The 27,432-nt window shown below is 44.3% G+C and overlaps 1 protein-coding gene across 4 annotated transcripts in view; it reads left to right on the plus strand.

Annotated features, from left to right (window-relative positions):
* MPHOSPH8 (M-phase phosphoprotein 8) overlaps window positions 1-27,432 on the plus strand; it is a 73,900-nt gene that overhangs the window by 4,892 nt on the left and 41,576 nt on the right. For 2 of the 4 annotated variants that reach the window (XM_063697163.1, XM_055360111.2), the window contains exons 2-3: window positions 25,164-25,403; window positions 26,229-26,873. The exons of 1 other annotated variant lie outside the window; for it this stretch is intronic. The gene's annotated coding sequence lies outside the window, so the exon portion shown is untranslated. Of the gene's footprint in view, window positions 1-21,115; window positions 22,554-25,163; window positions 26,874-27,432 lie in introns of those variants that run through there. One more of the 4 variants, XM_019039606.4, reaches the window with a different exon arrangement.

A 27,432-nucleotide genomic window follows, 5' to 3' on the forward strand; every position in this document is an offset into this window, starting at 1 on the left:
CAGGGAGATAAAGCTCACACTGCAAACCCCATCAGGCCTGAGAATTATACTCAGACCTGAGGCTGGGCAAGGGGAATAGGCAACTGAGCAATTGGTATCATTTCCCATTTTAAACAAATTAAGAAAAAAAGGCGTCTCTCAACCTCACTTTGTCACCTGCCCTTCAGCCGTCACTGGGTTCATTCCTAACCTTTACAAATTTGTCCAGGGTGGCTTATCTTCCTATCTCACCCTGCAGTCTACTCTCTCACTAGTATTATCTCATGCTTCCTTCTGTCTAGCACTATTCCAAAATTCTCATCCAAAGACCACTTTTTTGGGGTTTTTGTTTGTTTGTTTTTAGAGAGAGACAGGGTCTTGCTTTGTTGCCCAGGCTGGTCTTGAACCCCTGGCTTCAAGTGATCCTCCTGCCTCAGCCTCTGAAAGTGTTGGGATTACAGGTGTGAGCCACCACATCTGCCCCAAAAACCACTTTTTAGTCCTTATCTTTCTATACCTCTCAAAAGCTTTTTTTTTTTAATTTTTTTATTTTTAGAAACAGGTCTTGCCCTGTCACCCAGGCTAGAGTGCAGTGGCACGATCATAGCTCACTGTATAGTCTTGAACTCCTGAACTCAAGTGATCCTCCCACCTGAGCCTCTCAAAGCACTGTGATTACAGGTGTACCACCATACCCGGCTAATTTTTTTTTTTTAAAAGAGGGGGTCTTGCTATGTTGTCCAGGCTGGTCTTGTACTCCCGGCCTCAAATGATCCTCCCACCTTGGCCTCCCAAAGTGCTGGGATTACAAGTGTCGGCCACCACACTTGGACTCAATAGCTTTCTATATTCTTAATCATGTAAGTATATAGATTGGTGATTTTTCACAAACTGAACACAAGAAACTGACGTCCAAGTCAAGAAATAAAACCCCACACCCCAGAAGCCTCCTTCCCACTTCCTTCCAACCATGCCTGTTTGTGTACTTGGTATTAGTGGAATCACACAGTGTGTGGTTGCTTGTGTCCAGCATATTTTGCTTAACATTGTGTTTCTGCCATTCAGCCGCGTCAGGAAACCACCCCGATACCCACCACAGAATGAGTAATTACATTGATATCCATGTGTACCAAGTGTCAGTTTAGGGCTGTCCTGAATGGCGTGCTCTAAGCAATATTCTAGCGCAATGCCCGTGACTTTACTGCACACGCCCACCGCTCCTTCCTCTTCCGTTCTGCCTTTGTTTTTGCCTCCAATTTGGCCAGTCATTCCCAGGCTCATTTGTAGGCCCTTCCTCTGCCATTTCCTAAGTGATGGCAGGGCTCAGGATCGCAAGCCATTTTCTAACTCTACATTCTTTTCTGGTGTCCTCATCCCCTCATGGATTAATTGTCATCAACAGGTTGGTTGTTTTCTAATCTTATCTCAAGTCCAGATCTCTCTCTTGAGCTCCTCTTGGCCCAAATATCCGTTTGGGCATTCTGTTATTTCCTTTTTGTCTTTTTTCAATTATGGTAAAAAAAAAAAAAAAAAAAAAAGACATAAAATTTAGCATTTTAACCACTGCGCCCAGCCTAGCTTTACCATTTTTAAGTATACAGTTCAGCAGTGCTAAGTATATGCACATTGTTGTATAATAGATCCCTAGAACTTTTCATCTTGAAAAAAGAAACTTTATTCCTATTAAATATCAACTGCCAACCGATGCCGTGGCTCACGACTGTAATCACAGCACTTTGGGAGGCCGAGGCAGGCGGATCACTTGAGGCCAGGAGTTCGAGACCAGCCTGGCTAACGTGGTGAAACCCTGTCTCTACCAAAAATATAAAAATTAGCTGGGCATGGTGGCATGTCCTGTAATCCCAGCTACTCGGAGGCTGAGGCAAGAGAATCGCTTGAACCCAGGAGGCAGAGGTCTCAGTGAGCCAAGATCGCACCACTGCACTCCAGCCTGGACGACAGAGCAAGACTGTCTCAAAAAAAAAAAAAAAAAAAAAAAAATCAACTGCCCATCTCTTCCTTTCTCTCAGCCCTGGAAACCACCATTCTACTTTCCATTTCAATGGGTTTGACTACGTTAGATACTTCATATGAGTGGGGTCATGCAGTATTTCTATTTTGTGGCTGCATTATTTCACTCAGTGTAGTGTCCTAGATGTCCATCCATGTGTACCAAATGTCAGAATTTCCTGTCTTTTCAAGGCTGTATTATATAACATTGTATGTCTATTTCACATTCTGTTTATTTGTTCATTTGTGGACAGACATTTCATTTGCTTCTACCTCTTGGCTATTGTGAATAATGCTACTATCAACGTGGGTGTGTAAATATCTCTTTGAGATCCTGCTTTGAATTCTTTTGGGTGTTTTGTTTTTGGTTTGTTGTTGCTGTTGTTGTTTTGAGACGCAGTTGTCACCCAGGCTGGAGTGCAGAGGCGTGATCTCGGCTTACTGCAACCTCCGCCTCCCGGGTTCTAGAGATTCTCCTGCCTCAGCCTCCCAAGTAGCTGGGATTAAAGGCACGCACCACCACACCTGGCTAATTTTTGTATTTTTGGTAGAGATGGGGTTTCGCAATGTTGGCTAGGCTGGTCTCGAACTCCTGGTCTCAGGTGATCTGCCTGCCTTGGCCTCCCAAACTGCTGGGGTTACAGGTGTGAGTCACCATGCCTGGCCTGTTTGTTTGATTTTTGCTCTCTTAACCTTATCATCCAGCAGAGGATGAATTCTTTTGTTTAAGGATTGTTGGATATGATAATATTTCTAATTTTTTGAGGAATCTCCACACTGATTTCTATAGTAGTTGCACCATTTTATATTCCTACCAGCAGTGCACAAGGATTCCAGTTTCTCCACATACTTGCCACTTGTTATTTTCTGGCTTTTAATTTTTTATAGTGGCCCATCCTAATGAGTGTAAGGTATTTCATTGTGATTTTGATTTACATTTCTCTAGTGATTACTGATGTTAAAACATCTTTTCGTATGCTTCTTGGCCATTTGTACATCTTCTCAAAAGAAATGTCTTCGTCTTTTGCTCTTTTTAAAATCAGGTTATTTGGTTTTTGTTGTTTAGTGGTAGGAGTTCTTTGTATCTTCTGGATACTAAACCCTTATCATAAATATAATTTAAATAGTTCCTTCCAGTCTGTATGTTGCCTTTAATTTGTTGATTATTTCCTTTGCTATACAGAAATTTTTGAGTTTCGTGTGGCCTCATTTGTCTGTTTTTGCTTTTGTTGCCTATGCTTTTGGTATCATAGCCAAGAAACCATTGCCAAATCCAATGTCATGAAGATTTCCTCCTGTTTTCTTCCAGGAGTTTTAGAGTTTTCCATCTTTCATTTAGATCTTTTATTTTTTGAGTCAGAGTTTCACTCTTGTTGCGCTGGCTGAAGTGCATGGCGTGATCTCAGCTCACTGCAACCTCTGCCTCCTGGGTTCAAGCGATTCTCGTGCCTCAGCCTCCCAAGTAGCTGGGATTACAGGCATGTGCCACCACGCCTGGCTAATTTTTGTATTATTAGTAGAGTCGGGGTTTATCCCTGTTGGTCAGGCTGGTCTCGAACTCCCAACCTCAGGTAATCAGCCCGCCTTGGCCTCCCAAAGTGCTGGGATTACAGGCATGAGCCACCACACCTAGCCTCATTTAGATCTTTAATCCATTTTTAGCTACTTTTTTTTTGAGATGGAGTCTCTCTCTGTCACCCAGGCTGGAGTGCAGTGGCATGATCTCAGCTCACTGCAACCTCTGCCTCCCGGGTTCAGGTGATTCTCCTGTCTCAGCCTCCTGAGAGGCTGAGTGATGTTCCCCTTCCTGTGTCTATCTGGTATTACAGGCATGTGCCACCATGCCCTGCTAATTTTTGTATTTTTGGTAGAGACAGGGTTTCACCATGTTGCCCAGGCTGGTCTCAAATTCCTGACCTCAAGTGATCCACCCGCCTTGGCCTCCCAAAGTGCTGGGATTATAGGCATGAGCCACCATTCCCAGCTCATTTTTAGCTAATTTTTTATATGCTGGAAGGAAAAGATCCAACTTCATTTTTTTTGCTTTTAGATATCCAGTTTTCCAGCAGTGTTTGTTGAAGAAACTGTCCTTTCTCCATCACGTGGTCTACTCACCCTTGTTGAAGATCATTTTACCATGTACATGAGAGTTTATTTCTGGGCTCTTTATTCTTTGCCATTGGTCTATATGTCTATATTTAAGCAAGGATCACAGTGTCTTCATTACTGTTCCTTTCTAATATGTTTTGAAATCAGAAAGTGTGAGGCCTCCATTTTTGTTCTTTTTCAAGATTGTGTTGGCTATTCAAGGTCCTTTGCAATTCAATATGAATTTTAGGATCTTTTTTTTCTATTCCTGCAAAAAAGGCCCCTGGAATTTTGATAGGGATTGTACTGAACTGTAGATCACTTTGGGTTGTATGGACATTTTAACAATATAAAATCTTCCAATCCATGAACATGGAATGTTTTTCCATTTATTTTTGTCGTCTTTCATTTCTTTCAGCAATGTCCTGTAGTTTTCTGTGTATAAGTCTTTCACCTCCTTGGTTAAGTTTATTCCTAAGACTTTTATTTTATTTTATTATTATTTTCTTTTTTAAGAGAGAGTCTTACTCTGTCCCCCAGGCTGGAGTGGAGTGGCATGATGTCGTCTCACTGCAAACTCTGCCTCTTGGGTTCAAGCGATTCTCCTGCTTCAGCCTCCCAAGTAGCTGGGATTACAGGTGTGTGCCCTGGCTAATTTTGTTTGTATTTTTAGTAGAGATGGGGTTTCGCCATGTTGGCCGCGCTGGTCTTGAACCCCTGGCCTCAAGTGATCTGCCCACCTCAGCCTCCCACAGTGCTGGGATTACGGGCGTGAGCCACCGCACCTGGCCAAGAATTTTATTTTTAAATGAAAAATCAAATTTGTATATACTTGTTGTATACGTGTTGTTTTGAAATATGTATACAATGTGGAATGGCTAAATTGAGCTAAATAACATATGCATTACCACACCTACTTATCCTTTTTTTGGTGTGGTGAGAACACAAAATCTACTCTTTTAGCAATTGGTTTCAAGAATACAATACATTTTTTTCTGTCTTTTTTTTTTATACTTTAAGTTCTAGGGTACATGTGCACAATGTGCAGGTTTGTTACATATGTATACATGTGCCATGTTGGTGTGCTGTACCCGTTAACTTGTCATTTACATTAGGTATATCTCCTAATACTATCCCTCCCCTCAACCCCCAACCCCATGACAGGCCCCGGAGCATGATGTTCCCCTTCCTGTGTCCAAGTGTTCTCATTGTTCAATTCCCACCTATGAGTGAGAACATGCGGTGTTTGGTTTTTTGTCCTTGCAATAGTTTGCTGAGAATGATGGTTTCCAGCTTCATCCATGTCCCTACAAAGGGCATGAACTCATCCTTTTTTATGGCTGCATAGTATTCCATGGTGTATATGTGCCACATTTTCTTAATCCAGTCTATCACTGTTGGACATTTGGGTTGGTTCCAAGTCTTTGCTATTGTGAATAGTGCCGCAGTAAACATACGTGTGCATGTGTCTTTATAGCAGCATGATTTATAATCCTTTGGGTATATACCCAGTAATGGGATGGCTGGGTCAAATGGTATTTCTAGTTCTAGATCCCTGAGGAATCGCCACACTGACTTCCACAATGGTTGAACTAGTTTACAGTCCCACCAACAGTGTAAAAGTGTTCCAATTTCTCCACATCCTCTCCAGCACCTGTTGTTTCCTGAGTTTTTAATGATCACCATTCTAACTCGTATCAGATGGTATCTCATTGTGGTTTTGATTTGCATTTCTCTGATGGCCAGTGATGATGAGCATTTTTTCATGTGTCTTTTGGCTGCATAAATGTCTTCTTTTGAGGAGGGTCTGTTCATATCCTTCACCCACTTTTTGATGGAGTTGTTTGTTTTTTTTCTTGTAAATTTGTTTGAGTTCATTGTAGATTCTGGATATTAGCCCTTTGTCAGATGAGTCGATTGCAAAATTTTTCTCCCATTCTGTAGGTTGCCTGTTCACTCTGATGGTAGTTTCTTTTGCTGTGCAGAAGCTCTTTAGTTTAATTAGATCCCATTTGTCAATTTTGGCTTTTGTTGCCATTGCTTTTGGTGTTTTAGACATGAAGTCCTTGCCCATGCCTATGTCCTGAATGGTATTGCCTAGGTTTTCTTCTAGGGTTTTTATGGTTTTAGGTCTAACATTTAAGTCTTTAATCCATCTTGAATTAATTTTTGTATAAGGTATAAAGAAGGGATCCAGTTTCAGCTTTCTACCTATGGCTAGCCAGTTTTCCCAGCACCATTTATTAAATAGGGAATCCTTTCCCCATTTCTTGTTTTTGTCAGGTTTGTCAAAGATCAGATGGTTGTAGATGTGTGGTATTATTTCTGAGGGCTCTGTTCTGTTCCATTGGTCTATATCTCTGTTTTGGTACCAGTACCATGCTGTTTTGGTTACTGTAGCCTTGCAGTATAGTTTGAGGTCAGGTAGCGTGATTCCTCTAGCTTTGTTCTTTTGGCTTAGGATTGTCTTGGCAATGAGGGCTCCTTTTTGGTTCCATATGAACTTTAAAGTAGTTTTTTCCAATTCTGTGAAGAAAGTCATTGGTAGCTTGATGGGGATGGCATTGAATCTATAAATTACCTTGGGCAGTATGGCCATTTTTGCAATATTGATTCTTCCTATCCATGAGCATGGAATATTCTTCCATTTGTTTGTGTCCTCTTTTATTTTGTTGAACAGGGGTTTGTAGTTCTCCTTGAAGAGGTCCTTCACATCCCTTGTAAGTTGGATTCCTAGGTATTTTATTCTCTTTGAAGCAATTGTGAATGGGAGTTCACTCATGATTTGGCTCTCTGTTTGTCTGTTATTGGTGTATAAGAATGCTTGTGATTTTTGCACATTGATTTTGTATCCTGAGACTTTGCTGAAGTTGCTTATCAGCTTAAGAAGATTTTGGGCTGAGACGATGGGGTTTTTTAGATATACAGTCATGTCATCTGCAAACAGGGATAATTTGACTTCCTCTTTTCCTAATTGAATACCCTTTATTTCTTTCTCCTGCCTGATTGCCCTGGCCAGAACTTCCAACACTATCTTGAATAGAAGTGGTGAGAGAGGGCATCCCTGTCTTGTGCCAGTTTTCAAAGGGAATGCTTCCAGTTTTTGCCCATTCAGTATGATATTGGCTGTGGGTTTGTCATAAATAGCTTTTATTATTTTGAGATACGTCCCATCAATACCTAATTTATTGAGAGTTTTTACCATGAAGGGCTGTTGAATTTTGTCAAAGGCCTTTTCTGCATCTATTGAGATAATCATGTGGTTTTTGTCATTGGTTCTGTTTATATGCTGGATTACATTTATTGATTTGTGTATGTTGAACCAGCCTTGCATCCCAGGGATGAAGCCCACTTGATCATGGTGGATAAGCTTTTTGATGTGCTGCTGGATTCGGTTTGCCAGTATTGTATTGAGGATTTTTGCATCGATGTTCATCAGGGATATTGGTCTAAAATTCTCTTTTTTTTGTTGTGTCTCTGCCAGGCTTTGGTATCAGGATGATGCTGGCCTCATAAAATGAGTTAGGGAGGATTCCCTCTTTTTCTATTGATTGGAATAGTTTCAGAAGGAATGGTACCAGCTCCTCCTTGTACCTCTGGTAGAATTCGGCTGTGAATCCATCTGGTCCTGGACTCTTTTTGGTTGGTAAGCTATTAATTATTGCTTCAATTTCAGAGCCTGTTACTGGTCTATTCAGAGATTCAGCTTCTTCCTGGTTTAGTCTTGGGAGGGTGTATGTGTCGAGGAATTTATCCATTTCTTCCAGATTTTCTAGTTTATTTGCATAGAGGTGTTTATAGTATTCTCTGATGATAGTTTGTATTTGTGTGGGATCGGTGGTGATATCCCCTTTATCATTTTCTATTGCGTCCACTTGATTCTTCTCTCTTTTCTTCTTTATTAGTCTTGCTAACGGTCTGTCAATGTTGTTGATCTTTTCAAAAAACTAGCTCCTGGTTTCATTGATTTTTTGAAGGGTTTTTTGTGTCTCTGTCTCCTTCAGTTCTGCTCTGATTTTAGTTATTTCTTGCCTTCTGCTAGCTTTTGACTGTGTTTGCTCTTGCTTCACTAATTCTTTTAATTGTGATGTTAGGGTGTCAATTTTAGATCTTTCCTGCTTTCTCTTGTGGGCATTTAGTGCTATAAATTTCCCTCTACACACTGCTTTGAATGTGTCCCAGAGATTCTGGTATGTTGTGTCTTTGTTCTCGTTGGTTTCAAAGAACGTCTTTATTTCTGCCTTTATTTTGTTATGTACACGGTAGTCATTCAGGAGCACGTTGTTCAGTTTCCATGTAGTTGAGTGGTTTTGAGTGAGTTTCTTAATCCTGAGTTCTAGTTTGATTGCACTGTGGTCTGAGAGATAGTTTTGTTATAATCTCTGTTCTTTTACATTTGCTGAGGAGAGCTTTACTTCCAAGTATGTGGTCAATTTTGGAATAGGTGTGGTGTGGTGCTGAAAAAAATGTATATTCTGTTGATTTGGGGTGGAGAGTTCTGTAGATGTCTATTAGGTCTGCTTGGTGCAGAGCTGAGTTCAATTCCTGGGTATCCTTGTTGACTTTCTGTCTCGTTGATCTGTCTAATGTTGAGAGTGGGGTGTTAAAGTCTCCCATTATTAATGTGTGGGAGTCTAAGTCTCTTTGTAGGTCACTCAGGACTTGCTTTATGAATCTGGGTGCTCCTGTATTGGGTGCATATATATTTAGGATAGTTAGCTCTTCTTGTTGAATTGATCCCTTTACCATTATGTAATGGCCTTCTTTGTCTCTTTTGATCTTTGTTGGTTTAAAGTCTGTTTTATCAGAGACTAGGATTGCAACCCCTGCCTTTTTTTGTTTTCCACTTGCTTGGTAGATCTTCCTCCATCCCTTTATTTTGAGCCTATGTGTGTCTGTGCACGTGAGATGGGTTTCCTGAATACAGCACACTGATGAGTCTTGACTTTTTATCCAATTTGCCAGTCTGTGTCTTTTAATTGGAGCATTTAGCCCATTTACATTTAAGGTTAATATTGTTATGTGTGAATTTGATCCTGTCATTATGATGTTAGCTGGTTATTTTGCTCGTTAGTTGTGCAGTTTCTTCCCAGTCTCGATGGTCTTTACAATTTGGCATGTTTTTGCAGTGTCTGGTACCAGTTGTTCCTTTCCAGGTTTAGTGCTTCCTTCAGGAGCTCTTGTAGAGCAGGCCTGGTGGTGACAAAATCTCTCAGCATTTGCTTGTCTGTAAAGGATTTTATTTCTCCTTCACTTCTGAAGCTTAGTTTGGCTGGACATGAAATTCTGGGTTGAAAATTCTTTTCTTTAAGAATGTTGAATATTGGCCCCCACTCTCTTCTGGCTTGTAGAATTTCTGCCGAGAGATCAGCTGTTAGTCCAATGGGCTTCCCTTTGTGGGTAACCTGACCTTTCTCTCTGGCTGCCCTTAACATTTTCTCCTTCATTTCAACTTCGGTGAATCTGAAAATTATGTGTGTTGGAGTTGCTCTTCTTGAGGAGTGTCTTTGTGGCATTCTCTGTATTTCCTGAACCTGAATGTTGGCGTGCCTTGCTAGACTGGGGAAGTTTTCCTGGATAATATCCTGCAGAGTGTTTTCCAACTTGGTTCCATTCTCCCCATCACTTTCAGGTACACCAATCAGACGTAGATTTGGTCTTTTCACATAGTCCTATATTTCTTGGAGGCTTTGTTGTTTCTTTTTATTCTTTTTTCTCTAAACTTCTCTTCTCTCTTCATTTCATTCATTTGATCTTCCATCACTGATACCCTTCCTTGCAGTTGATCGAATCAGCTACTGAGGCTTGTGCGTTCGTCACGTAGTTCTCGTGCCTTGGTTTTCAGCTCCATCAGGTCCTTTAAGGACTTCCCTGCATTGGTTATTCTAGTTAGCCATTCGTCTAATCTTTTTTCAAGGTTTTTAACTTCTTTGCTATGGGTTTGAACTTCCTCCTTTAGCTCGGAGTAGTTTGATCGTCTGAAGCCTTCTCTCAACTTGTCAAAGTCATTCTCCATCCAGCTTTGTTCCATTGCTGGCGAGGAGCTGCGTTCCTTTGGAGGAGGAGAGGAGCTCTGATTTTTAGATTTTTCAGTTTTTCTGCTCTGTTTTTTCCCCATCTTTGTGGTTTTATCTACCTTTGGTCTTTGATGATGGTGACATACAGATGGGGTTTTGGTGTGGATGTCCTTTCTGTTTGTTAGTTTTCCTTCTAACAGTCAGAACCCTCAGCTGCAGGTCTGTTGGAGTTTGCCAGAGGTCCATTCCAGACCCTGTTTTTGCCTGGGTATCAGCAGCAGAGGCTGCAGAACAGTGGATATTGGTGAACAGCAAATGTTGCTGCCTGATCGTTCCTCTGAAAGTTTTGTCTCAGAGGAGTACCCGGCCGTGTGAAGTGTCAGTCTGCCCCTACTGGGGGGTGCCTCCCAGTTAGGCTACTCGGGGGTCAGGGACCCACTTGAGGAGGCAGTCTCTCCGTTCTCAGATCTCCAGCTGCGTGTGGGGAGAACCACTACTCTCTTCAAAGCTGTCAGGGACATTTAAGTCTGCAGAGGTTTCTGCTGCCTTTTGTTTGGCTGTGCCCTGCCTACAGAGGTGGAGTCTACAGAGGCAGGCAGGTCTCCTTGAGCTGCAGTGGGCTTCACCCAGTTTGAGCTTCCCGGCTGCTTTGTTTACCTCCTCAAGCCTCAGCAATGGCGGGCGCCCCTCCCCCAGCCTCGATGCCACCTTGCAGTTCAATCTCAGATTGCTGTGCTAGCAATGAGTGAGGCTCCGTTGGCGTAGGACCCTCCAAGCCATGCGCGGGATATAATCTCCTGGTGTGCCGTTTGCTAAGACTGTCGGAAAAGTGCAGTATTAGGGTGGGAGTGACCTGATTTTCCAGGTGCTGTCCGTCACCCCTAGGAAAGGGAATTCCCCTACCCCTTGCACTTCCTGGGTGAGGCAGTGCCTCGCCCTGCTTCGGCTCAGGCTCGGTGCACTGCACCCAGTGTCCTGCACCCACTGTCTGACAATCCGCAGTGAGATGCACCCGGTACCTCAGTTGGAAATGCAGAAATCATTCGTCTTCTGCATCGCTCATGCTGGGAGCTGTAGACTGGAGCTGTTCCTATTCGGCCATCTTGGCTCCACCTCAGTCACTTTTCTTTTGTTGCTTTCAAAATTCTCTTTGCAATTTTGACAATATGTGATTATAGTATGACTCTATATAGGTTTTGCTGAGATTATTTTTATTGGAGTTTGTTGAGCTTCTTGAATTTGTATGGCAATTTCTTTCCTCAAATTTGGGAAATTTGGGGTCTGATATGGGTTGGCTATGTCTCACCCAAATCTCATCTTGAATTGTAACTCTCACAATTCCCATGTGTTGTGGGAGAAACCTGGTGGAGGTGATTGAATTATAAGGGTGGGTCTTTCCTGCGCTGTTCTCATGATAGTGAGTGAGTCTCATGAGATCTGATGGTTTTTAAAAAAACAGGAGTTTTCCTGCACAAGCTCTCTTCTCTTGTCTGCTACAGTGTGAGATGTGCCTTTCACCTTTCGCCATGATTGTGAGGTCTCCCCAGCCACATGGAACTGTAAGTCCAATATATCTCTTTCTTTTGTAAACTGCCCAGCCTCAGGTATGTCTTTATCAGCAGCATGAAAACAGACTAATACGGGGTCATTATTTCTTCAAGTAGGATCTCAATGCTGTCTCTCTTCTATGTTTGGGATATCCGTAGCCCATATGTTGTTTCATTCCATGGTGTCCCATAAGCTCCTTAAGTTCCCTTCATTTTTCTTCATTTTTTTCCCTCTGACTCAGTAATTTCAAATGAACTGTTTTCAAAGTTACTGACTCTTTCTTCTCTTTGATCAAGTATGAACCCTCCAGTCAATTTTTCCATTCAGTTATTATATTCTTCAGCTCCAGAATTTTCATTTGGTTCTTTTCTATAGTTTCTGTCTCTTTGTTGATACCCTCATTTTGTACATGCATTGTTTTCCTGATTTTGTTTTGTGGTATATATTCTCTTTTAGCTCATTGAGCATCTTTAGGATGATTATTTTGGATTATTTGTCAGGTAATTAAGAGATCTCCATATCTTTAGGGTCGGTTTCTAGAGATTTATTGTATTTATTTGCCATGTTTCTCTGCTTCTTTGTATGCTTGCAATCTTTTTTTAAGCGTTGGGCATTTCCGGCTGGCTTTATACAGGGTAAGATCTTCACCAGTCAACCCACTAGAGATTCTAGGGCTTTTTCTAACTTCTTTTTGGCAATAAGTCTTTTCTGGGCTGTGGATATAATTCCTCAAAGGTTTGCTTGCCTCTTTTCTGCAGCCCATAATCTCTTGCTCCTCTTGGTGTCTGTCTGTGGTACTACAGTCTTATTGTTGCCATAACAAGCTGTGGCACTCACCTTTGATCTCAGTGACCCCAGCCTGGCATTTAAACCACTGTTCCCATCAGCACTCCAAGTCAGGAGAGATAGAAATCTGCTCCTTGGGCGAACTGTCAAAAGTCCTGCGCATTGGACTCATGGTTGGTTCCCTTCTCTTTTTCTCTCTTGAGGGAGAAGAGGATTGGAAATTTTCTTCCAATTATACCACAATGTGCTAGGGATAATAGGTAGGGTGACAAATAATCTCTCCTTGGCCACACTTTAGTCAGATTCCTCTGAACCCTCTACTTAACCAGGACTTGACCTTTGAGCTCCTGTATTCATCTTTGCATCACGAAACTGTTTCTTGCAGTTTTAGCAAGAATCCTCCACTCTTGACATATAATCAAATTCATCATCCTCCACCATCCTCCAGATGACATTCGATCATCCTGGTCTGCCTTCAGCAAGAATCCTGTCAAATCAGTTTTACCAGAATGTCACCCTTCCCTTGACGTTGCCTCTTAGTAATTTTCCATCCAATGCCCGCCTCTACCCCCACCCCACCACCACCCTGCACTCTGCTCTTTGACTGTAAATCCCCACTTGTCTTGCTGTAACTATGACAATTGTCCTTGCTGTTCTCTACCAGTGGCAAGTAAAATGCCACACAGTTTCCTACCTGTTTCATTGCATCTCTTGGCTTTGTGCACCTTTGGGTGCTGCAAACTCTCAACTGGTTTTTGGAGTTCTCAGAAAGGCAATTTTGTCCATATGATGTTGTTAAGTTGATGTCTCTATGGGAGAATGAGGGTCTGGGGTTTCCTGTTCTCCATCTTGCTTATATCACTCAGCACACTGTTATTTCATAAGTATATCAAAACTGGACTTTTTTGTTTTGTTTTTTTGGAGATGGAGTCTCACTCTGTTGCCCAGGCTGGAGTGGAGTGATGCGATCTCGGCTCACGGCAACCTCCACCTCTTAGGTTCAAGCAATTCTCCTGCCTCAGCCTCCCAAGTAGCTGGTATTACAGGCGCACGCCATCATGCCTGGGTAATTTTTGTATTTTTAGTAGAAACGGGGTTTCACCATGTTAGCCAGGCCGATCTCAAACTCCTGACCTCAGGTGATCCACTTACCTGGGGCCTTCCAAAGTGCTGGGATTACAGGCGTGAGCCACCACGCCCGGCCCAAAACTGGACTTTTTTGATCTTCCTCTCCAAAACCTGCTTTACCACAGTGTTCCTTAAACAACAGAAAGACAACACCTGCTGCCATACAGTACTTAAACTAGAAACTTAGGAATCATCCTTACCTCTGCCCTCTCCTGCCATGTCAGATTATTAACCAAGTATTCTTGATTTTGCTTCATAAATAGTTATCAAATCTACCCCCATCTCTTTACTGCCACACAAAGCCATCCCTTTTCATTTGGATGATTATTAACAGTCTCTTTAGGCCGGGCGCGGTGGCTCACAACTGTAATCCCAGCACTTTGGGAAGCTGAGGCGGGCAGATTACAAGGTCAGGAGATCGAGACCATCCTGGCTAACACAGTAAAACCCGGTCTCTACTAAAAATACAAAAAATTAGCTGGGTATGGTGGCGGGTGCCTGTAGTCCCAGCTACTTGGGAGGCTGAGGCAGGAGAATGGCATGAACCCAGGAGGCGGAGCTTGCAGTGAGCTGAGATCGTGCCACTGCACTGCAGCCTGGGCGACAGAGTGAGACTCCGTCTCAAAAAAAACAAAAACAAAAAACCAATCTTTTTTTTTTTTTTTTTTTAAACAGGGTCTTACTCTGTCTCCCAGCCTGGAGTGCAGTGGTATGTGATCACAGTTCACTGCAACCATGACCTCCTGGGCTCTAACAATCCTCCCACCTCAGCCTACCTAGTAGCTGGGACTATAGGCATGCAGCATGGTGCCTGGTTAATTTTTTTAACTTTTGCTGACATGAGGTCTCCCTATGTTATGTTGCCTAGGCTGGTCTCAAACTCCTGAGCTCAAGCAATCTTCCCACTTCGGCCTTTAAAATCACGCTGGGATTACAGGCGTGAGCCACCATGCCTGGTTTATAACAATCTCTTAATTGGCTTTCCTGACTTTAACTCCTTCAATTTAATCTCCATAGTGTAGGTAGAGCAATTCTAAAATGCATATGTGGCCCTGTCATTCTGCCACTTAAAACCTTTCAGTGTCTCTCTACTGTCTTAGAAATAAATTCTAGCCTCTTTTACAAAGGTTACACAGCTTTTTATTGTTTACAATCCCCTGCTCACCCCTCCAGACTCACAAAACAAATAGTTATTTGGTCCAAAATGTCAATAATGTGTGTCAGGGTTGAGAAATCTAGTCCTAGAGGATGGGCTCCAGAAAATGAAGGAGTCAGCCATGAAAGAGGAAGAAACGGAACCCCCACAATAAGAGATCCAACAGGAGAAAGAAGCAAAAGAAATCCCCAGGATTTATACATTATAAATTAAGAGCAGTGACCAACACCAAGTTATTCCTGCTGCTGTTGGACATCTCCAACTTTGAAGGCTTCCACATTAGCCTGGTGCTTATCTTTCCTTCTTTCATTTCCCTAATGGTTAGGCTATTCCTGTGCCCACTGTCAGTGGTGACGGGGCAGCCTGAGAATCATATTCTGGGATTTCTGTCAGCTTTAGCCTTGGAGCTGGTCCAGAAAGGAACAAACTTCAGATGCTCTGAAAGTCTTAATATGGGCCAGGCATGGTGGCTCACACCTGTAATCTCAGCACTTTGGGAGTCCAAGGCAGGCACACTGCTTGAGCCCAGGGGTTTGAGACCAGCCTGGGCAAGATGGTGAGACCCCATCCCTACAGAAAAATACAAAAAATCAGCTGGGATAGTGGCACGTGCCGGTAGTCCCAGCTACTCAGGAGGCTGAGGTGGGAGGATCACCTGAGCTTGGGAGGTTGAGGCTTTAGTGAGCCATGATAATGCTATTGCACTCCAGCCTGGGTGACAGATTGAGACTCGGTCTCAAAAAAAAAAAAAAAAGAAAAAGGAATAGAAAGTCACAATTTGAAATAGATGGGACTGAGAGCCTCTCACATAGAAAAGTTGATCCTGCTGAAAAAGTGGATTAAAAAGGAATTTAGGGTCTTGCTTGTTGGTTGCTTCTGTCCCTGGAGTCTTGCATTTCAGTTTCCCTATTAGGAGGCTGGATTGGTAAAAGCCTACCCTGAGTGCCAGACTAGTCTGGGAGGAGTCTTACTACCGGGTTGTTGAGGGTCTTGTTTACACCTTGGGGAAGCAGGCTTCCTGTAACTCTAGCTGGCTATTCTAGCAGACCTAGAATAGATGACGGAGGAGTGGACAGCTGGCAGCCAATAGCACCACTCTGTCTCTGCAACTGTAAAACTAAATTAACCAGGAATTTATCTGAGAGGTGTTGGGGTGTAGAAAAAGAACATCAGAACAAACCTAAAGAAATTGACAAAAAGGAATAATGAAGATAAAACAAAATAAGGAATTAAAGGAAAAAGTCAAATAGCAACAGATTGCTAGGTAAAACCAAGGGCTTTTTCCAAAAAATAAACAAACCCTTGGTAAACCTGAGCAAGGAACAATTAAGAGAACCCAGGCTGGGCACGGTGGCTCACACCTGTAATCCTAGCACTTTGGGAGGCTGAGGCGGGTAGATTGCCTGAGCTCAGGAGTTCGAGGCCAGCCTAGGCAACACGGTGAAACCCCATCTATACTAAAATACAAAAAATTAGCCGGGCATGGCAGCATACACGTGAAGTCTCAGCGACTCAGGAGGCTGAGGCAGGAGAATTGCTTGAATCCAGGAGGCAGAGGTTGCAGCGAGCCGAGATTGTGCCACTGCACTCCAGCCTGGGACAGAGCGAGACTCCATCTCAAAAAAAAAAAAAAGAGAGAGAGAAAACCCAAATACAGAACACCAGATATGAAGAAGGGGGAAAATACATATATGAATGAAATTAAAGAATTATAAGAGGCCAGACATGGTGGCTCATGTCTGTAATCTCAATACTTTGGGAGGCTGAGGCAGAAGCATCACTTGAGGCCAGGAGTTAGAGACCAGCCTGGGCAACATAGTGTGATCCTGCCTCTTCAAATAAAATAAATTAGCCAGGCATGGTGGTGCATGCCTGTAGTCCCAGCTACTCTGGAGGCTGAAGCAGGAGGATCACTGGAGCCCAGGAGTTTGATGCTACAGTAAGCTGTGATCGTGGCACTGCAATCAGCAAGACCCTGTCTCAAAACAAACAAACAAAAAAACCCAAGCCAATTTATAAGATAATTCCATATACAACTTTATGCCCATACATTTCAAAATCTCAGTGAAATGAACAGATTTCTGGGAAAATAAATAAATTATCAAAATTAGAACAAGATGTAAAAAGCCTGAATAACCTCATAATCTGTAGGGGAACTGCTCCATGATGGCCCTGGTCACCTTGCACTGTCATCATAGGACATACAGGCAAAAGCTTAAACCACAGCTATCCTGAGTCCTGTGATACTCCTGGAACACAAAAGGATGGGGCTTGAGAGGAGCTGCCATGGGGCTTCTCCCACCTGCCTCCTTTTCCCCACCAAGGATGCTGCCAGAGAGTTTCTTGTGGCCATCCAGTTCTGATGAGGTCTAAGGCTCAGGCTAAAAATCTCTGCAGCTGCAGTCTAACATCAGCTCCTCAGCAACGCGGTTATCTCACAACTCATTTCACAGTGATCTAGCTCCTTTTGTTTCCATGTTCATTTTGGGGTGTGGGACAAGGACCATGGGGAACTGACATCTTTGACTACCCTTCCTTTTGCTGTTTATGTAAGTAATAAACCATCTAAATCTAAAGAGGGGCCGGGTGTGGTGTCTCACACCTGTAATCCCAGCACTTTGGAGGCTGCAGTAGGCGGATCATTTGAGGTCAGGAGTTGGAGACCAGCCTGGCCAACATGGTGAAACCCCATCTCTACTAAAAATACAAAAATTCGCTGGTCCTAGTGGCAGGCACCTGTAATCCCAGCTACTTGGGAGGCTTGAGCTCTGGAGGCAGAGGTTGCAGTGAACCAAGATCGCGCCACTCTACTCCAACATGGGCGACAGAGCAAGACTGTTTCAAAAAAGTTAAAGAAATTAAAGAAAAATAAATCTAAAGAAGGCTTGTTATATCTTTACTGGCTGGATCTGTTAGGTGATTTGGTCTTGCCTGCCCTGTGCTTGACATAATCACAGCAGATAAACTGTCTTTTCTTGGTTGGCCAGATTAAGTTATTTAAAAGATTGCAAGTGCCCAGTAGCACAGAGAGCATGGGGAAACAAATACAGTTGGTCCTCCGACTGCAGATCATTATGCGTATGATGGTTGCATCTGTACTGACCCAGGTACACACTTTTTTTCTTGTCATTATTCTGTAAACAATACAGTATAACAAGTATTTACATAGCATTTACATTGGATTAGCTATTGTAAGTAATCTAGAGATGATTAAAATATATGGGAGGATGTTCATAGGTTATATGCAAATAGTACACCCTTTTGTATCAGGGACTTGAGCATCTTTGAAGTTTGGTGTCTGCAGGACATTCTGAAACTACTTGCCCGTGGACATCAAGGGAGATTATACAAGTGAAACAAAATTTGGCAATAGCTATTGTCTTTGTCTGTTTTCTGTTGCTTATAGCAGAATACCTGAAAATGGGTAATATATAAACAAATAAAATTTATTTCTTACAGTTCTAGAGGCTGGATCCAAGGTTAAGGGAGGGGCATCTAGTGAGGGCCTTCTTGCCGGTGGGGACTCTCTCCAGAGTCTCAAGGCAGTGCAAGGCATCACCTGGCAGGAGGCAACACGTGCCAGCTGAGGTTTCTCTTCCCCCCTTACAAAGCCACTAGTCCCACTCCCATGGTAAGCCATTAACTCATTAATCCATTAATCCGGAATGGATTAATCCATTTATGAGGGAAACGCCCTCATAATCCAATCACCTCTTAAAGGCCCTGCTTCATGTGAAGTGAGTTTGGGAAAGAAAAAACATTCAAACCGTAACATCTATCGAAATTTAAATCACTACTTTCTTTCACTCATAAATTCTACTAATAAGAATTTCACTCCTAGAAATTTATCTTACAGAAATATAGACACACACACATGCACTATATATATATCACAGTTTATACATAGCACCATATATTATATATGTAGCAGTTGTAAAACAATATGCAATAGAGCTCATTTTAAAGATTATGTTCACATGGGGTCAGGCACAGTGGCTCACGTCTGTAATCTCAGCACTTTGAGAGACCGAGACAGGTGGATCACTTGAGGTCAGGAGTTTCAGACCAGCCCGGGCAACATGGCAAAACCTCATCTCTACAAAAATACAAAAATTAGCCAGGCGTAGTGGCCTGTGCCTGTAGTCCCAGCTACCCAGGAGACTGAGGTGGGAGGATCACTTGAGCCCAGGAGTTCAAGGTTGTACTGAGCTATGACCATACCACTGCACTCCAGCCCAAATGACCAAAAAAAAAAAAAGATTCCTCTCCCTCTCCCTCTCCCTCTCCCCTTTCCACGGTCTCCCTCTCATGCCGAACCCTCTCCCTCTCTTTCCACGGTCTCCCTCTCATGCTGAACCAAAGCTGGACTGTGCTGCTGCCATCTCGGCTCACTGCAACCTCCCTGCCTGATTCTCCTGACTCAGCCTGCCGAGTGCCTGCAATTGCAGGCGCACGCCGCCACGCCTGACTGGTTTTCGTATTTTTTTGGTGGAGATGGGGTTTCGCTGTGTTGGCCAGGCTGGTCTCCAGCTCCTAACCGCGAGTGATCCGCCAGCCTCGGCCTCCCGAGGTGCCAGGATTGCAGACGGAGTCTCGTTAACTTAGTGCTCGATGGTGCCCAGGCTGGAGTGCAGTGGCGTGATCTCGGCTGGCTACAACCTCCACCTCCCAGCCGCCTGCCTTGGCCTCCCAAAGTGCCGAGATTGCAGCCTCAGCCCGGCCGCCACCCCGTCTGGGAAGTGAGGAGCCTCTGCCTGGACGCCCATCGTCTGGGATGTGAGGAGCCCCTCTGCCTGGCTGCCCAGTCTGGAAAGTGAGGAGCGTCTCTGCCCGGCCACCATCCCACCTAGGAAGTGAGGAGCGTCTCTGCCTAGCCGCCCATAGTCTGAGATGTGGGGAGCGTCTCTGCCCCGCTGCCCCGTCTGGGATGTGAGGAGCGCCTCGGCCCGGCTGCGACCCCGTCTGGGAGGTGAGGAGCATCTCTGCCCGGCCACCCCGTCTGAGAAGTGAGGAGACCCTCCGCCTGGCAACCGCCCCGTCTGAGAAGTGAGGAGCCCCTCCGCCCGGCAGCCGCCCCGTCTGAGAAGTGAGGAGCCCCTCCGCCCGGCTGCCACCCCGTCTGGGAAGTGAGGAGCGTCTCCGCCCAGCAGCCCCCCCATCCGGGAGGGAGGTGGGGGTCAGCCCCCGCCAGGCCAGCTGCCCCGTCCGGGAGGGAGGTGGGGGGGTCAGCCCCCCGCCCGGCCAGCCGCCCCGTCCGGGAGGTGAGGGGCGCCTCTGCCCGGCCGCCCCTACTGGGAAGTGAGTAGCCCCTCTGCCCGGCCAGCTGCCCCGTCCGGGAGGGAGGTGGGGGGGTCAGCCACCCGCCTGGCGAGCCGCCCCGTCAGGGAGGGAGGTGGGGGGGTCAGCCCCCCACCCGGCCAGCCGCCCCGTCTGGGAGGGAGGTGGGGGGGTCAGCCACCCGCCCGGCCAGCCGCCCCGTCCGGGAGGTGAGGAGCACCTCTGCCCGGCTGCCCCTACTGGGAAGTGAGGAGCCCCTCTGCCCGGCCAGCCGCCCCGTCCTGGAGGGAGGTGGGGGAGTCAGCCCCCCACCCGGCCAGCCGCCCCATCCGGGAGGGAGGTGGGGGGGTCAGCTCCCCGCCCGGCGAGCTGCCCCGTCCGGGAGGTGAGGGGCGCCTCTGCCCGGCCACCCCCACTGGGAAGTGAGGAGCCCCTCTGCCTGGCCAGCCGCCCCATCCGGGAGGTGAGGGGCGCCTCTGCCCGGCCGCCCCTGCTGGGAAGTGAGGAGCCCCTCTGCCCGGCCACCACCCCGTCTGGGAGGTGTACCCAACAGCTCATTGAGAACGGGCCATGATGGCAATGGCGGTTTTGTGGAATAGAGAGGGGGGAAGGGTGGGGAAAAGATTGAGAAATCAGATGGTTGCTGTGTCTGTGTAGAGGGAGGTAGACATGGGAGACTTTTCATTTTGTTCTGTACTAAGAAAAGTTCTTCTGCCTTGGGATCCTGTTGATCTATGACCTTACCCCCAACCCTGTGCTCTCTGAAACATGTGCTGTGTCCACTCAGGGTTAAATGGATTAAGGGCGGTGCAAGATGTGCTTTGTTAAACAGATGCTTGAAGGCAGCATGCTCCTTAAGAGTCATCACCACTCCCTAATCTCAAGTACCCAGGGATACAAACACTCTGCCTAGGAAAACCAGAGACCTTTGTTCACTTGTTTATCTGCTGACCTTCCTTCCACTATTGTCCTATGACCCTGCCAAATCTCCCTCTGCGAGAAACACCCAAGAATGATCAATAAAAAATAAAATAAATAAATAAATAAATAAATAAATAAATAAATAAAAAGGAATTCCCCTGCAAAAAAAAAAAAAAAAAAAGTAAAGTTAGACATATTACTTACAGAATTACTAAAAACGGCCTAAGCATACTGGCTGATGTCTTCTGGAGTGGAAACAGACATTTGAAAGAATGTTGGACAAGATAATTGTGTTGTGAATGTTAACTACCCGGGAGTGAGTGAAGTAGCCAATTTAACATTAAAGGCAATGAAAACCAAAAAAAAAAAAAAAAAATTATGTGTGTGTTGGTGCTTATATGTGTATAGGCTAAAAATTTGTGATGTCATATTACAAATAGGTTATCTTTGATGAATGGGAACTTTATTTCTAAAATATATATGGTGTATATATGTATATAGTATTTTAGCATGTATATATATATATACACACACACACACACACACTAAAATAGTATATACTAAAATGGCATATATATATATTAGAGACAGGGTCTTGCTCTGTTGCCTAGGCTGGAGTGTAGCAGCAGGATCATAGCTCATCGCACCATGAAACTCCTGGCTTTAAACATTCCTCCCACCCTGGCCTCTCGAAGTGTTGGAATTGGCGTGAGCCATGGTGCCCAACTCTTTTTTTTTTAGAGACAGGATCTGATATGGTTAGGCTTTGTGTCCTCACCGAAAATCTCATCTTGAATTGTATTCCTCATAATCCCCGCGTGTCAAGGGAAGAGTCAGGTGGAGGTAATTGAATCCTGGGGGCAGTTTCCCCCATGCTGTTCTCATGATAGTGAGTGAATTCTCACGAGATCTGATGGTTTTATAAGGGGCTCTCCCCTGCTTCGCTCGTCTCTTCTTCCTGCTGCCTTGAGAAGGTGCCTGACTTCCTCTTTGCCTTCCACCATGATTGTAAGTTTCCTGTTAGGAACAGGCCCCCCAAATCTGGCCATAAACTGGCCCCAAAACTGGCCATAAACAAAATCTCTGCAGCACTGTGACATGTTCATGATGGTCATAACGTCCACGCTGGAAGGTTGTGGGTTTACTGGAATGAGGGCAAGGAACACCTGGCCCACCCAGGGCGGAAAACCGCTTAAAGGCATTCTTAAACCACAAACAATAGCATGAGCGATCTGTGCCTTAAGGACATGCTCCTGCTGCAGATAAGTAGCCCAACCCATCCCATTATTTCGGCCCATCCCTTCGTTTCCCATAAGGGATACTTTTAGTTAATCTAATATCTATAGAAACAATGCTAATGACTGGCTTGCTCTTAATAAATAATGTGGGTAAATCTCTGTTCGGGGCTCTCAGCTCTGAAGGCTGTGAGACCCCTGATTTCCCACTTCACACCTCTATATTTCTGTGTGTGTGTCTTTAATTCCTCTAGCGCCGCTGGGCTAGGGTCTCCCTGACTGAGCTGGTCTTGGCAAGTGGTGTCCATCGTGGGGCCTCAAATACAGGTTGAAGGGTTGCCAGAGCAATGGTTGGAGAACGTGGAACTAGCTGGAGGACACCCGAGTACTCTTAAAGCAATCCCCGGGGTGAGTAAGAAGGGGAGCTCAGAAGCATCAGGGTAACAATGGGACAAGTGTGGGCTGTGGTTCATTCCACCTTTTGGAACTTTTTCACACTGATGAGGAGGAAGGAGAGTATAACAAAGTAACAGAAGAGGTTACAGAGCAGGTTTATTTGCCAGCTAAAGCTAAAGCGGCAAAGGAGGGAGAGGTTCATCCCTACCCTTCTGTACTCCCTCCTTATTATTTTGAAGAAAAAGACCCTCCAGATCTTTCTTTTCCAGAGGACACTGGGCAAAAAGTAGTTGCCCCAGTGACTGTTCAAGCAGCGCCTCAAGCGACCGCTCTTAGTTCTATTCAGGCAGGAATTCAGCAAGCTAGACGAGAGGGTGATATAGAGGCTTGGCAGTTCCCTGTTAGAATACACCCCCCAGATCAACAGGGAAATATTATAGCTACATTTGAGCCTTTTCCTTTTAAATTCGGGAAAGCACATTTAGTTGATTATATCAAGGCCTGTGATGGTATTGGAGGTACTCTGCATAAGGCTACTCTGCTAGCACAGGCAGTGGCAGGACTGAGAGTGGGTAAAGGAAATACTCCATTTCCTGGAGCTTGTTTTAACTGTGGGAAGCACGGTCATACTAAAAAAGAATGTAGAAAAAATCAGCAAGTCAGGCCGCCAGATAGGGGAAAAAAGAAAACTGCTGAGCCTGAAATATGTCCAAAATGTAAGAAAGGAAAACATTGGGCTAATCAGTGTCACTCTAAGTTTGATAAAGATGGGAACCCAATTTCAGGAAACGCCATGAGGGACCCATCCTAGGCCCGTTCTAAACCGGGGCATTTCTAGCTCAAGCCATTCCCTTACCCCTATACAATGTCTGTCCCCCGCCACAGCCGGTAGTGCCACAGTAGATTTATGCTGCACAAAAGCTGTGAGCCTTCTGCCTGGGGAACCCCTGCAAAAGGTCCCAACAGGAGTCTGTGGACCCTTGCCAGCAGGGACAATAGGATTACTTTTAGGAATGTCTAGTTTAAATTTAAAAGGGGTCCAAATACATACAGGAGTCACTGATTCAGATTACAATGGGGAAATTCAAATTGTTACATCTACTTCTGTTCCCTGGAAAGCAGAGCCAGGAGAGCGTATAGCACAGCTCCTGACTGTGCTGTATGTGGGAATGGGAAAAAGTGAAATTAAACAAACAGGAGGATTTGGAAGCACAAATAAACAAGGCAAAACAGCTTATTGGGTGAATCAAATTACTGATAAACATCCTACCTGTGAAATAACTATTCAGGGAAAGAAATTTAAAGGTTTGGTAGATACAGGAGTGGACATTTCCATCATTTCTCTACAGCACTGGCCGTCCGCGTGGCCAATTCAACCCACTCAATTTAACAGAGTTGGAGTTGGTAAAGCCCCTGAAGTATATCAAAGTAGTTATATTTTGCATTGTAAAGGGCCCGATGGACAACCTGAGACTATTCAACCAATTATAACTTCTGTGCCTATAAATTTATAAGGGAGAAATTTATTACAACAATGGGGAGCACAAGTTCTAATTCCAGAACAATTATATAGCCCTCAAAGTCAACATACAATGCATGAAATGGAGTATGTCCCTGGTATGGGACTAGAAAAAAATTTGCAAAGTTTGAAAAAACTGCTTCAAGCAGAAAGACAAAGTTCCTGCCAAAGATTAGGATATCATTTTTGATGGTGGCCATTGTTAAACCTCCAGAACCTATACCTTTAAAATGGTTAACAGATAAGCCAATTTGGATAGGACAGTGGCCGCTAAGTAAAGAGAAACTGGAGGCTTTAGAGAAATTAGTTACTGAACAATTAGAAAATGGGCACGTAACTCCAACATTTTCCCCTTGGAATTCTCCAGTTTTCGTAATTAAGAAAAAATCAGGTAAATGGAGACTGTTAACTGACTTAAGAGTCATCAATTCAGTTATACAACCTATGGGAGCATTACAGCCAGGATTGCCTTCTCCTGCTATAATTCCAAAAAATTGGCCTTTAATAGTCATAGATTTAAAAGACTGTTTCTTTACTATCCCTTTAGCTAAGCAAGACTGTCAATGGTTTGCATTTACAATTTCTGCAGTAAACAAACTGCAGCCTGCTCGGTATTTTCATTGTTTTACAGATGGGTCTAGTAATGGTAAAGCTTCTTATTCTGGCTTGAAAAGTAAAGTTTTTCAGATGCCCAATACTTTAGCTCAAAAAGCAGAGCTTGTAGCTGTAATTGAGGTATTGACTGCTTTTGATATGCCTATTAGTGTGATTTCTGATTCTTCATATGTGGTTCATTCCACACAGTTAATTAAAAATGCTCAGTTACTATTTCATACAGATAAACAACTGATGACAAAAACAAAAAAGGGGGAGAAATAGGGATTACGGGACAGCCCATACACAACTGAATCTAGCATTATTAACTTTAAATTTTTTGAGCCTGCCCAAAGGCCAGATGTTATCAGCAGCTGAACAGCATCTACAGAAACCAGCTGCAAAGACAGAAGCAGAACAACTGGTTTGGTGGAGAGATCCAATAACAAAAAGTTGGGAAATAGGTAAAATAATAACTTGGGGTAGAGGTTATGCTTGTGTTTCTCCAGGCCAAAATCAACAGCTGATTTGGTTACCATCAAGACACCTGAAACCTTATCATGAGCCAGATTCCGGGAGGATCCCGAGGACCCGTCAGTTGTAGCCATGTTGAGACTGATGGCTGAGGAGGACCCCAACTGTCACAAGCAACACGCGTCTAACACAGCCACCCACCTGGGGACAGATCAAGAAGCTGTCACAGATGGCGGAAGAAACCCTGAGGAAAGCAGGACAGCCAGTCACAATGGGTAATTTAATGGTAGCTATGATAGCGGTGATCACCATTGCCGTGAGTATTCCTTCAACAAGAGCTGACACAGAGAACAATTATTCTTATTGGGCATATTTATCAATCTTGGCTGGCAATAATGCCTGGATGTAATCACTCTATGACACAGTTACACATGCTTTCTGATCTCAGTATTTACCATAATAAATCTGCTCCTATAATTGAGGCATACCGCCCTCAAAAACCTATTTGTACACAGGATTGGACCCAGTTAGACAAAATGAACATACTTGTTTAGGAAGATTGCATTGCAGAACAGGCAGAGGTGCTGCACAACTATTCCTATGGAATCATTATTAATTGGTCCCCTAAGGGGATGTTTAGCTTGAATTGCACCTCTCAGTCTGTGTGTCTCTGCTACACTACGTTTAGATGATCTGAACAAAATGGTCAGATGGTAGAAATGATAAAAAGTACGGCAAGAGTTCCTCTTATCTGAAACCATGGTGGTATAGTGGCACCTCAACCTCAGATGATATGGCCCGTTGTAGGAGCTAAGCATAAGATAAGGATTTGTGGCTTAATAAGATCAAAATTTGGGAAAGAATAAAAAAGCATCTAGAAAGACACTCTACAAATTTGTCTTTAGATATTGCAAAATTAAAAGAACAAATATTTAAAGCATCCCAGGCACACCTGACCTTAATGCCAGGAACTGGAGTGCTTGAAGGAGCTGCAGACAGATTAGCAGCTAGTAACCCATTAAAATGGATAAAAACACTTGGAAGCTCTGTGATTTCAATGATGATTGTGCTTTTAATCTGTGTTGTTTGTCTTTGTATAGTCTGCAGATGCGGATCCTGACTCCTGCGAGAAGTAGCTCACCATGACAAAGCTGCCTTGGCTTTTATTGCTTTGCAAATCAAAGAAGGGGAACATGTTGGGAACAGCCCCCCCCCCAAAATCTGGCCATAAACTGGCCCCAAAACTGGCCATAAACAAAGTCTCTGCAGCATTGTGACATGTTCATGATGGCCATAACACCCACGCTGGAAGGTTGTGGGTTTACTGGAATGAGGGCAAGGAACACCTGGCCCACCCAGGGTGGAAAACCGCTTAAAGGCATTCTTAAACCACAAACAATAGCATGAGCGATCTGTGCCTTAAGGACATGCTCCTGCTGCAGATAACTAGCCAAACCCATCCGTTTATTTCGGCTCATCCCTTCGTTTCCCATAAGGGATACTTTTAGTTAATCTAATATCTATAGAAACAATGCTAATGTCTGGCTTGCTGTTAATAAATACGTGGGTAAATCTTTGTTCGGGGCTCTCAGCTCTTAAGGCTGTGAGACCCCTGATTTCCCACTTCACACCTCTATATTTCTGTGTGTGTATTTTTAATTCCTCTAGCGCCACTGGGTTAGGGTTTCGCCAACCAAGCTGGTCTTGCCATTTCCTGAGGCCTCCCCAGCCAAGCTGAACTGTGAGTGAGTTAAACCTCTTTCTTTTATAAATTACCCAGTCTCTGGCAGTTCTTCATAGCAGTATGAAAAAGGACTAATACAGGATCTCACTCTGTGTCACCCAGGCTGGAGTGCAGTGGTGCTCAGGCAAGCCACAATCCTTCTGCCTCAGCCTCCCAAATAGCTGGGACTACAGGTGCGTGCCACCATGCCCAGCTAGTTTTTTTTTTTTTTTAATCTTTGTAGAGATGGGTTCTCACTATATTGCCCAGGCTGGTCTTGAACCCCTGGCCTCAACATCTCAGGTGATCCTCCACCTCAGCCTCCCAAAGCACTCACTGGGATTACAGGTATGAGTCACCATGCCTGACAGACAGACAGACAGATATATATGTGTGTGTGTGTGTGTGTGTGTGTGTTTGAGACGAGGTCACACTCTGTCACCCAGGTTGGAGTGTAGTGGCACAATCTCAGGTCACTGCAACCTTTGCCTCCCAGGCTCAAGGGATCCTCCCACCTCAGCCTCCCTAGTAGCTGGGGCCACTGGCATGAGCCACCACGCCCAGCCAATTTTTTGTATTTT

This window comes from Gorilla gorilla, chromosome 14, assembly GCF_029281585.2.
Source record: "Gorilla gorilla gorilla isolate KB3781 chromosome 14, NHGRI_mGorGor1-v2.1_pri, whole genome shotgun sequence".
Classification (NCBI taxonomy): Eukaryota; Metazoa; Chordata; class Mammalia; order Primates; family Hominidae; genus Gorilla; species Gorilla gorilla.